Below are 12621 nucleotides of genomic sequence, written 5' to 3' on the forward strand. Positions count from 1 at the left end.
GAAAGAGGAGGAACAAAACTTGTCTTTCCACTTCAACACTGGCAGGCACAACTCCCACTTATTTTACTTTAAAAGAGATTACTGACTTGCACTGGCAAGTGTTCACTTCAACAAACACCGAATGAAGCAAGCTTTCTGCGCATATTTCACCATTTATTGCATCACTTTCACAGTATGAGTGAAACTCCAATTTTCGTTATGCCACAACTTGCCCAATCTTGTGTTTTGCAGTAGGATTTTAGCAGTGCTATTAAGGCACTTACATATTCGTGAATAGTAGTAGAGAAAAAAAGTAAGAAAACAGTGGCTCTTTGTGCATCGACTATGCATGCACCTGGTGCTCTCATGTCCATTTATTCCGCTATCTGCTAAACCATTCTAAACAAGAAAAGCTCATACGCATGTATTGTGCAGAGTCAGACAACTAAACCAGTATCCTTGGTAAGCAAGGTTTATTTATTTGCTGACAATTTCTGTGGCCCTGCTATTGGGCTTTCTTTTCATCCTTTTCCACTGTGCAGATTCATTAAGAAGTGACAAGACAGTTTGACAATTTTAATCATTGAAAGACTTAGCGAAACCTTTTTTGGGTTGTTTTGCCTTGCTTTCAGACTCTGCACATTGCCTTTTAAGGCATGTTTTAAGTGTTTCTTTTTTTTTATGGAGAGGGCATGTTAACATCTTTTACACCATGTCAATTATGTGGTGCCATAGTGTGTTCTTGGATGGAGTCTTGCCCTTTCATTCAGTACAATATAATGTCGTTTTTTGTGTCGTAGGCCGTTTTACATTTGTGTATGAGTGTAGCATTTCGCTAAGTTTTGCCTCTGTCACCCAAGCTTGCTACCCACTGCTGTTGACATGTGACACACATGTGACTTTTGTTCAATAAAAGGAAGTCTGTCACTTATCCTGTGCACTGGTTGTCTTTTTGAATTACAATTTGTTGCCTATATTAGTTCTTTTGTTGTATCTCAGATTAGGAATGGCTATCACAGTTGACATCATTTAATCATATTGCACACAATGTGGATGATATGTACTTGCAATATAATTGGCCTCCATAAATAGAAGTTAATTCAAGAATAGTGCCTTTGCATGGTGGGGCAGCCATGAATTGTAGCTATAAGTTACCAGCACTGCAAGTAGCACTGTTTGTACAGAATATAGTTCAACTCTACTACTTTCAAACATCATTGTTTTTATCTGCATTTGTATAGCTCCAGTTCCTGTGAACAACACGCATCTGGCGGAAGAGTGGCTTGCACCTGCAGTTGGACCCAATGAATAGCCAAATTTCTGCCCGTTTTCATGTTATTAGCATACTAGTTGAGGCAGTCGTTCTTATAGTAAACTGTTTGCGCAGTGTAGAAGCCACTGCAGGTGTCAGGATTTTGTACACATCTCCAGCTTTGCAGGGGACACAGCACCTGGCACATAGTTTGTCACAGGCCATGTTTTTGGGGCAAGTTGGGTTTACTCACTTGCAAAGAGAGAACCAAGCTTGTTGGATATGAATTAAACCGCCTGTACACTCGGTGGCCTTCTTCATTTTGTGTGACATATATGGTTATAGCTACTCTTGCTTTATGCACTTCTTGTCCGGCAGCAGTTTTGCTTTTGAAACACTCAGGATAGCTTTCAGCAAGCTGGACAGGAATAGCACTGAAAAACCAGCAGATGTTAATTGTTGCACTTGTCATGCGAAGCTTCCTACAGTATGATGAGGACGGAAATTAATGAAGGTGTTCCTCAAGGCCTTCTAGCTTGTCATGAATTTGGAGCAACGTGATGTATAGCACTTTTCTGATCGCATACTATAGGTTCAGCAGGTGTGGCCATGGTTAAAGTGCAGTGCAAGGTCAAGAAAACAGATATCTATGAGCAGCACACTGGTAAAGGAGACGCTGGGAAAACTAGTGGGAAGCCTGTTGAACATCTAATTGACCAAGTTGCTGGCTTCATCAGGCAAACTGTGATAAAGAGAAGGAAGTCATCAACACATCAGAAGGTTTTTGCGTATAGACACTGCTAAGGTTCTCAGGCACGTCTCTTGTAACACGCCAACAAATCTTAGTGCGCAGGCTATGCATGACCAACTACATATGCCTTCTGTTTGGACAAAGAACTGCTCATTGTAACTGATGAAGATGGAGTGGACAAAAAAAAACGGCAGCTCCACTAATCTGGTTTCACTGGTATCAGCAGTGCTTTGTAAGTATGCATCGCCATACTCCCCACTGCCTTCTTGGTTGACATCAGCAAGGACCGGCTTGAGGCAAGGGGTAATATACATCTTTACAAGACAAAAAAGCATGCATGCATGGAGCGCACATTATGTCCAAAAAGTAGGCACTTCACAGGGGCACTGGAGAAGAAACAGATTATTGACAGTGGCCAAAGGCAAGCTTATCTGCTACTAAACACCCAACACTGTTGCCATGTGACACCTCTGAAACAATCCTTCTGAAAGAAGAAATCATCCTTGTGCATCCATAAAGAGGGCAGATAGGCAAAGCCCCTTCAGCAATGCTGCCAGCTTCAAAAGGCCCACTTGGCACATCCTGAATGCTTCCTTCTTAGACTTTGCAGGGTGCAAACATTCTACTGTCCAAAAGTTGTCATTGAGAGCACTGTTGGTTTGGTGGCAATACAGTTCAGAAGCGATTGCATGAAACCTTTCTTCCGAGTTGGTCTGGAGGCTCATGGTGCTCACAAAGCGACATCATGAGACAAGCAAGGTGACCGGATGCCTCCAAGCCCTTGTTCGTGTATCACACTGTTCTGTTTGTAACAACCATCAGATCTGAAACCAACAAGCTCAAGTTCAGCACTCGTGTGGTTACTGTGGAGGATCCATAATAAAAAGCACAAAACAGAAAACTGAAGGGAAAGGATAAGGCACCATTTAACACCTAGTATTGCTGCAGCCCACCCCTATTATTTTGTCTGGTCATGCTACATTTTTTTCTATATATAGGCATGAACTTATCCTGTGCACAGCTTACTGCAGAGAGCATAGGTGATGTTCCCAATCGGTGTCCGATTTTTATGTACACTATATGCTGGCTCAAAGATGCTCGAAACACTGCAATGGAAGTTTCTAATAGAAAAGGTGCCTGGAAGAAAAAAAAGCTGTGCTGCAATCATCTTGGCAACATCTTGTCCCCTTAATAAAAATTGTGCTTCCGTATAAACTTCAGCCCTCCAGTTTAGAGTAAAGTACCAGTGCACTTATGAAAAACGAATCAATTCTCAAAGAGCATGTGCAGTCCAGCCAGAAGCATAGGTATGAATCCGCATTGTGCTCCTGCATTGAAGGTGAATAATGCGTTACAAAATGACAAATGTGCCTTAGTAAGCTTCCCTGCAATATGAATTTGTAATGTACAAAGAATTGTCAATAAAGCTTACCAAGAGCACAGATGCACTTGCAAATTATATCACAATTGAAAATAATGAGCAAACCTATGTGCCCTTTCCACTATTAGTATGCTTTACTGCACGATGCTCATTTCCACCTCTGTATTGCGGTGTAGCAAGCTACGGAAGAAACGTTGCATAATTGAGCTTTTTAAGATTACCTTTTTTGCGATACACCTATGTTCTGCGGTGAAGCCTAAGCAATGTACTGCGTTGAAGCATACTAAAAGTGGAAAGGGGCCACTGTCACTGGACATAAAAAGAGTTCTTTAATTATACCCTATGATTATACACTCGCGCAACCGCACGAGCGCTTCATAATTGGATTTCTCCGTTCTTTCTGCGCATGAGCGAGGAGCAGTGGTCGCGAGAGAGAAATCTGGGGACTTTCGGTCCTTGAGATTTCTCTTCGCCTAGGTACTACAGAGAAGAAAGTTGTTAGCTCCGTTCTCCGCTAGTCGAGCTGGCAACACAATCGACAGAATGCGTGGCCGGCAAGGCGAAGAAGCCGCGTCCAAGGTGAGTTTGTTGCTATTTTGTTGCGACGGTAGCATATTAAATTTTTATAGTCGGAGGGGGATACATTTGGAAGTGAGGTGTCTTCTCGGATAACTTTAGTGCCAAAGCATTACATCGTGCCTATGCATTGTTCATTAGTGTCGTTGAGCAAGGTCAGCCTACCGCACACTTCAGGAGATTCGCGCGAACGGAAACAGTTTATGAATTCGACTGCCGTGCCGATGCGAGTTTGTTGCTTTCTTGTTTTTTGTTTTGTTTTTTTTGCGGCGGTTTCATATTACATTCTGATAGTTGCAGGGGGATACGTTTGGACGTGAGGCGTTTTCTCGGATGACTTTAATGGCAAAGCATTACGTGGCGCCGATACATTGTCCATTAGTGTTGTTGAACATAACACACATCTCAGGGGAATCGCGGGAACGGAAACAGTTTATGAATCCATTAGTACCGTGCCGATGCATAAGTTCTTAATGTAACAGAGCATACAACACCCTTGGAGATTCGTGGGAATGGAACATTTTGTACTTTGTATGTGAAAGTACTAAAACTTGCGTCGCCATGCAATCTGAGCCGTAGATCGTTGTTAGAGCTGTACAGCCACACTGGCAAAACACTATTCCCTGCGGATAAATACGGAACAAATGTATCCTAAAGAAAAATGGTCGTCATGCAATTTCATAGCAGTAGACCCTTGTGAAAGCTGTACAGTAACACTGATATTGGCTACGTGGTTTGTGCAATCAGTCAGCTCTTCCAGATTCAGACAAGAGTTAAGACCGGAGGAAAATTTCTAAAACTACAATACGGCAACCTGATTTGGTAACTCATAGTTTGGATGTTTCCAGTAGAAGCACCTGCACCAATGGAAACTAAGTTGCAGTAAAAGTTGGAAAGTAAATCCGTCAACACTACACCAACGATAAACGCAATTCCACTACATGGATGACTTGCCTTGTATGAAGACATTGTTTTCACCTTTTGCTCTCCTGTTCGCCACATAAGCATTGCGGATTAAGGCGAAATCTCACTTTTTAGTGCAATGCGTTTGTCACTGGCTGACCACAAACGAATCGCTATCAATGTCGTATAATGAGCATTAAAAAGTTCTTTTCAGCTCCTACTTTGCGACTGATGAGCCGGCTGTGCTTACATAGGTGCGGATCCACCTCCAGAGAGTCATCACTGAATTGCATTTTTTTTTACAGGAGCGTGGGCACCTGCATAAATAGTGTTTTTTGACTGACTGCACATAGGTTACCAGGCTTTCTGTCAATCTTTTAGATCACCCACGCAGGCGTACGTTATCCTCTTCATTTAGTAAAGAGGGGTAAACATTGACAAAATGATCCAGCTCAAATGGCTTGAACGTGTATGCGTTTCCTATCCGCAGTGACGGACAAGATGGCTCGAGCGTTGCACAATGCCGTTTGCCTAAAGTCAGCTTCGCCGTACGGCACCAGTGTCGCGCAATCAAGCATGCGAGTGTATTGCGAAGAAGTACACCAAGAGTGGAAAGCGGCCACTGTCAGAGGATATAGTGTGATATACGTGCGCATCTGGCGTCACGTCTCCTGTCGCAGTACAAGAACGGAGACGCCGAACAAGTGTACTGGCACGCCTTCAGAGCTATTTCGCACAGGGTTGTAGCGATCTGAGGCCTTGTTTCGCCCACATATAGAGCTCCCCGTATATGAGCTAGACATCGTAACAGCCGGGATTAGTAATACGCGCTCCTTCATTAATTATCCTTGCGCACAAGCACCTCAGAATCGCTGCGAATCTGCACCACGTAGCCAATATCAGTGTTACTGTACAGCTAAAAATTAAATTAAATTATGGGGTTTAACGTGCCAAAACCACTTTCTGATTATGAAGCACGCCGTAGTGGAGGACTCCGGAAATTTCGACCGCCTGGGGTTCTCAGGAAGAGAAATCTCAGGAACCAAAAGTCCTCACATTTCTCTCTCTCGACCGCTGCTCCTCGCGCATGCGCAGAAAAAGCGGAGAAATCCAATTATGATGTGCTCGTCGAATCTTATAACGGTTCGGTTGGGGAACCATTCCTTTGGCCTCACCTGATTGGCCAAAATTTTGATTACGTCACAGGTCTTCAGAGGCAGCGGGGCGGTATTGTACTTTTTGAATACGTCACGCATCTGTCAATCATCTTCAAAGCGAATCGGCGAAGGGTAGTCCGCTTTGGTTTCCGTTGCTGTGGCTTGGCTGTGGGCTTGCGACCCTGGCCGCGCGCGCCGGTCGCGCGACCCCGAAGAAACGCGGACGTAGCGCGCGCGTGCGTTAGTTGCTTTGGAGGCTATTACTTGCCTTCGGGGTCTGCTTGGCGTTGCGGCGTGGCTCTTTCAGTATCAATCATGGCTGGAAGTGCGATACGCGTTCGAAGAAATGAAGGATAATGAGTTGCACCGCCCCTGCAGGCTTTCTAAGTAGACCTTTTGCAGGCTACGCTATCAAATGGAGGAGACTCGGGTGCAAGCGTACCAGTGGTCATTCCACGCAGTGGAAAGAATATTGCGCGCTGCGGTTCATCGCCACCGGCCAGCAGCTCCCAGAGTTCGGTCGGACGTAAAGCATTCATCGGAATGGCCTAGATCTCTGCTGCCGACACTGTCCACAATGTTGCTCTCGCTATTTCTGTGTTGGCCAGATAAAGGGCTGGGTCAGCTTTCCCATGACCTCCGCTTCAAAGCCAGCACGTGCCAAGGGGATATTTGCAAGGTGAGATCGAATTCCCCGTGCTATCGCCAGCGTGAATAGCTCGCAGATCGCCGTTCAGCAATCAGAAGGGTTCAAACTAGGCTGGTTCAACGCTTCCTTCGTTCGGCTGATAAAACCATACAGTCAGGATGGGAAGATATTGTGGAGATATCTTATTTGGCTGCCCTTCTTTTTCTAGTTCGGGAGTGCAGCACTTTGTTCCTCAATTTCACGGCACAGCGCGCACCGTCAGCACCACACTCTTCGATTTTGCTTCGCGCAGGCAATGCAGGGCCCGCGTATCGTAATGTTCGATTTCAAGTTCCATTGCTTTTATCACGCGACGCGCCGTGGGGCACAGATCGCAAGGATAGCGGCAGCGCGGCGGCGAGCGAGTCATGTCCGAGCCGATGACGAAGGGCGAAAAAAGAAGGAAAATTGATATAGTCGGCAAAAGGTGTACCTAAGAACCAGTTCACGGTTTTGTCGCGCTCGCTACTTAAAAGTGCTGGCAGTGCGTTCCTGTTGCGTGCATCGTGCGAGCTCCTGGTAGCAGACGACATACAGCGCTGCGCTCTGCCAACTCATTTACGCTTGCGATACCGCCTGTCGGCTGAGAATGAAAAAGAATGACATTAATAAATTACTTCTGCATTGCGTAAACGCCAGGCACCACACGTGTATACTTCAGAACTTGGCGCATATTTAATTTATATTTTACATTTATTTAGCAAGCAGAAACATTCTGCAATTCCTCGATTAGCGCGTCATATAGTGAGGTACACTTCAGAGGTGGCACCCTCTCATCTATTGGTCGCGTCCTCCCCTTCTTCCACCACCGGATTGGGAGTGGCACATTTAGTGACGTAAGCGGCGAAGCGAACGGTTCGTATTCGGAACCGTTATAAGATTCGGCCCATGATTTTGGCCACTTTGCGAACGAGCACATTATAATTGGTTTTCTCCGCTCTTGTTGCGCATGCGCGAGGAGCAGTGGTCGCGACAGAGAAATGTGGGGACTTTAGGTCCTTGAGATTTCTCTTCGCCTAGGTACTATGGTGAAGAAAGTTCTTAGCTCCATTCGTCCGTAGCCGAGCTGGCAACGCAATCGACAGAATGCGTGGCCGGCAAGGCGAATAAGCCGTGTCCAAGGTCAGTTTGTTGCTATTTTGTTGCGACGGTAGAATATTAAATTTTTATAGTCGCAGGGGGATACATTTGGAAGTGAGGTGTCTTTTCGGATGAGTTTAGTGGCAAAGCATTACATCGTGCCGATGCATTCACATGCCGATACAGCTTTCACAACGGTCTACTGCTATGAAATTGCATGACGACCATTTTTCTTTAGGATACATTTGTTCCGTATTCATCCGCAGGGAATAGTGTTTTGCCAGTGTGGCTGTACAGCTCTAACAACGATCTACGGCTCAGATTGCATGGCGACGCAAGTTTTAGTACTTTCACATACAAAGTACAAAATGTTCCATTCCCACGAATCTCCAAGGGTGTTGTATGCTCTGTTACATTAAGAACTTATGCATCGGCACGGTAGTAATGGATTCATAAACTGTTTCCGTTCCCGCGATTCCCCTGAGATGTGTGTTATGTTCAACAACACTAATGGACAATGTATCGGCGCCACGTAATGCTTTGCCATTAAAGTCATCCGAGAAAACGCCTTACGTCCAAACGTATCCCCCTGCGACTATCAGAATTTAATATGAAACCGCCGCAAAAAACAAAACAAAAAAGCAACAAACTCGCATCGGCACGGCAGTCGAATTCATAAACTGTTTCCGTTCCCGCGAATCTCCTGAAGTGTGCGGTAGGCTGACCTTGCTCAACGACACTAATGAACATTGCATAGGCACGATGTAATACTTTGGCACTAAAGTTATCCGAGAAGACACCTCACTTCCAAATGTATCCCCCTGCGACTATAAAAATTCAATATGCTACCGTCGCAACAAAATAGCAACAAACTCACTTTGGACACGGCTTCTTCGCCTTGCCGGTCACGCATTCTGTCGATTGTGTTGCCAGCTCGACTAGGGATGAACGGAGCTAACAACTTTCTTCTCCGTAGTACCTAGGCGAAGAGAAATCTCAAGGACCGAAAGTCCCCACATTTCTCTCTCGCGACCACTGCTCCTCGCGCATGCGCAGAAAGAGCGGAGAAATCCACTTAAAATGTGCTCGTCTTTGCGAAGCTCGTCGGTTAGCGGAAAAGCAGCTGACCTGTAGTGCAGTAGCAGTGAGTCGCAGAAATCATGGTAAATTGCGCGGTTTATGGATGCAGCAATAGGTCGTGGCAAAAAAACTGCGAGAAAACAAACGAGGTTAAGTTCTACGGAGTGCCTTCAGTCATCTACAACCAATGCAGCAGGACGCAAGAATTGTCAGAAAGGCGTCGTGCCGAGTGCTTTCGCGGCATTCGTCGCGCTGACATCGACAAAAATTCTCCCAACTACAAAGTGTGCGGTGTTCATTTCATTTCTGGTAAGTGCCAGTGTACAGTCCAAACGTTGCAGTTACGCGTATTTTATGCTTGAGCACGAGTGTTTCTTGCCGTGTCACCAAGCAGCTTTGAAAAGAGCAGTTAAAGTTGTGGTACTCCTATGTTTACGCTTACATAACCGCTTTTTTATGGACGTAGGCGACCTTAATGTATGTACACTGCCATCGCGCGCTGTCTCAGCTCCACGTAGTAATTCTTGAGTACGTGTGTGCTGTCGCGTCACCAAGCAGCTTTGAAAAGGGCAGTGAAAACTTCTGGTACGCCGATGTTTACGCTTGCATAACAGTATTTTTTTTTTTTTGTTTACGTAGGCGGCGTTAATGTACATTGCCCGCGTGCGCAAGTGTGTGTTGTCGCGTCACCAAGCAGCTTAGAAAAGGGCAGTTAAACTTGTGGTACTCCGGATATTCACGCTTTCCTAACCGCCGTTTTATTGACGCAGGCGACGTTAATTGGCGCTGTCAGTGTGCACGGGCGCAGCTGAATTGTTTAAGCTCGCTTGCGACGTCTTTTGAAAAAAGCTGTCGCTTGGACTTTTCTCTGTGACCTTTATATCTTCCTGCAAGGCACGGTGCTGACATGCGCGCCTGTATTTTTTTAACTTTCAGGAAAGCCATCTTATTTGATGGACGAGACAAACCCAGACTGGGCACCAAGTCTTCAGTTAGGGTACGCAATAAACCCTACAGATCTTGCAGAGGGCAGGTATGGCATGCCCTTTTTGCTCGTTTTTGCTTTCTCCTACAACTCGAGCAACAATAAAGAATTGCTCTCGCGATAATATTTGCGCATTATGCATCTCTGCAAGTTTTAGCAAGGCCATAAATGCACTATAAAAGTTGTGGAATGGTTATCATAAATGAAAGTATTTTTTCTTGTGATTCGTTAGCTGCTGAGATGAAAGTACATACTTGCGTAGTGTAAATGTAATTTGACACGCTTTAAACTTATCAAAACGGGTGCTTTAGTAAAATGAATGCACGAGGTAGCCACAATGGTGGCTTGCCCTCATTGCCGTCGAACGAGAAGCCGATACAGTCAGATGATTTGACGACAGACGAGAGTGTCAGCGCCAATGTTGCTGTATCAATTGACGGCCACGACGTGATGGCGCTAATAGACACCAGGCGACAATGTTTTACGGGAAAATACTCATTGTTATGCATTGCATCAAACAGCATTTGAAAAGCATTTGAAATAATCTTACAATGTAACATGACACCTCCAGCTGTGAGCACTGATGCATTTTTTTTTGTCTAGGTCAGCCAAGCCACAGTGACAAGGATCTTGGAACGCTGGCTTGATGTTATGCACATACGCCTGAGCCAACTTGTGGAGTGGCCAGATCAGGAGGAGCTGCAACTAAGCATGTTCATGTGCTTTCGTAGAGCATTTGGAACTAGAGTGGCTGTAATAATTGACTGGTTCGAAGTGTTTCTAGAACGATCGTCTTCAGTTCTTCCACGCTGTCAGACGTCGTCACAATACAAGCATCATAATACTGTAAAATATCTCATTGGAATTGCACCTCAGGGTTCCATCACCTACATCTCTAAAGGATCGGTTGGGCATACAAGCGACGAGTTCCTGACCGCGCGCTGTGATATTCTAAACAACCTTTTAGCAGGAGACACTGGGCTTGCGGATCGAGGTTTCACTATTGCCAATGCCGTAGGGATTCATTGTGCATGTCTTTAGTGACAGCACTCACAAAAGGGAAGCGACAGCTCACGGCCTGGGAGGTGGAGAAGACACGGGAGATAGCCAATCTTCACATACATGTAGAGAGAGTCATTGGGCTGTTGCGTCTGAAGTGCGCGATTTTGTCCTCGATTATTCCAATCAAGCTCGTGATAGTATACGAGGAGACATGGTAGCACAACTGGACAAAATTATGACAGTATGCTCTGCCTTGACTAATCGCTGCAAGTCTGTTGTGCCGTTTCAGTGAATTTAGCATATGTTATTACTGTAATTCACCAAATAGTCTTCGTTTGGAACAGTTTTTTTCGTCTACGAGTGCTCGAATTGCAGAAAAGTACAGAAAGTTGAACATGACACCTGTGTACGTGATGATGATGATGTTTTGGTGTTTAATGGCGCAAGGGCCAGGTGTGGCCAAAGAGCGCCATGCTAATGTTAATGAGTTCGCAGTGGACAGATGGGTTCGGTGATCTTAATGTGCCGTGGCTGTAAAGGGGCCTAAAAGAGATGATCCAAATTCCATAGAATGTAGGAGTAATAAAATTATGGGAATGACTATTGACGTGTGCTATGGACATTAGAAGGCATTGAGAAAGAATGAATGATGCAATATATAAAATACGTGAGATGCTAAAATGTCTGAAACACTTCTGCCTCACCAGTGCCCTTGAAAGCCAAGGACCTAGAGGCATGTGCTATAGAAAGAACACTGTCGTAGATGTATCCTCTGGAAAGAGGATGCACTACGGAATAATTGGGCTTGTCACGTGTAGCACAATATCTTTCAGGTAAGCGAGGACTTCTCTGGTCTTAAAAAGCGGTTCTACACCAAGAAACATGGCCGGATGCAGAGAGACGTGACGGCTGTATGCAAAAGGAAAATGTTTCCGCTTGTCTCTTTCGGCTTCCCGGCACTCCAGGAAGACGCGGAGGACAGAAAGCCTGTCGCCGCATCTACCACAGGTTAGAGGCTCGTTACCAGTCAGGAGAAAGTTATGAGTGCCGAACGTGTGTCCTGTTCTTAGTCTAGTGAACAGGACGTCTGTTCTTCGTGTTTTCGTTGTTGGGTGCCAGAAACCTAACTTAGGCTTAATTACGTGAAGCTTATTACTCGTTTCTGCGTACCACAAGCGTTGCCAGTGGCTTCGCAGTTTGTTTCTGAGGAAAGGCCTCATGTCTGTGGCAGGGACTGCAGCAGAACGAGTACCCTGCGACGCCATTGATTTGGCCATCTTGTCAGCAAGCACATTTCCCTGGATTCCTCTATAGCCAGGAACCCAGCATATTACTACATGCCTGTGTGATGAGTAGATGTTACATAAGTGTGTGTAGAGTTCATTGAAGACAGGATTTGTATGCTTTTGTAAAGAAATGAGTGCTTTTACAAGGCTTAACGAGTCTGTGAATATGATGGCTTTGACAAGATTTAGTTTCTTTATATGTTTTACTGCACACAGTACTGCGTAGACTTCTGCAGTGAAGATACTTGTTATAGGGTTCAACACGTCAGATTCAGAAAGAAAGGGACCAACAGCAGCGTAGGATACGCCAGCATGGGATTTGGACGCGTCTGTGTAAAATTCGTAGCACGAGTACTTGGATTGAAGTTCTCGGAAATGCATAGCAATTTCAAGCTCAGGAGCGTGCTTCGAGACCTCTACAAAGGATGTGTCACATTCTATTACCTGCCACTCCCAGGGCGGTAATAGATTAGCAGGAGCCATTAGGCGATGTTCGAGTAT

The sequence above is a fragment of the Dermacentor variabilis genome, chromosome 3 (genome assembly GCF_050947875.1).
Source record: "Dermacentor variabilis isolate Ectoservices chromosome 3, ASM5094787v1, whole genome shotgun sequence".
In the NCBI taxonomy this organism is placed as follows: domain Eukaryota; kingdom Metazoa; phylum Arthropoda; class Arachnida; order Ixodida; family Ixodidae; genus Dermacentor; species Dermacentor variabilis.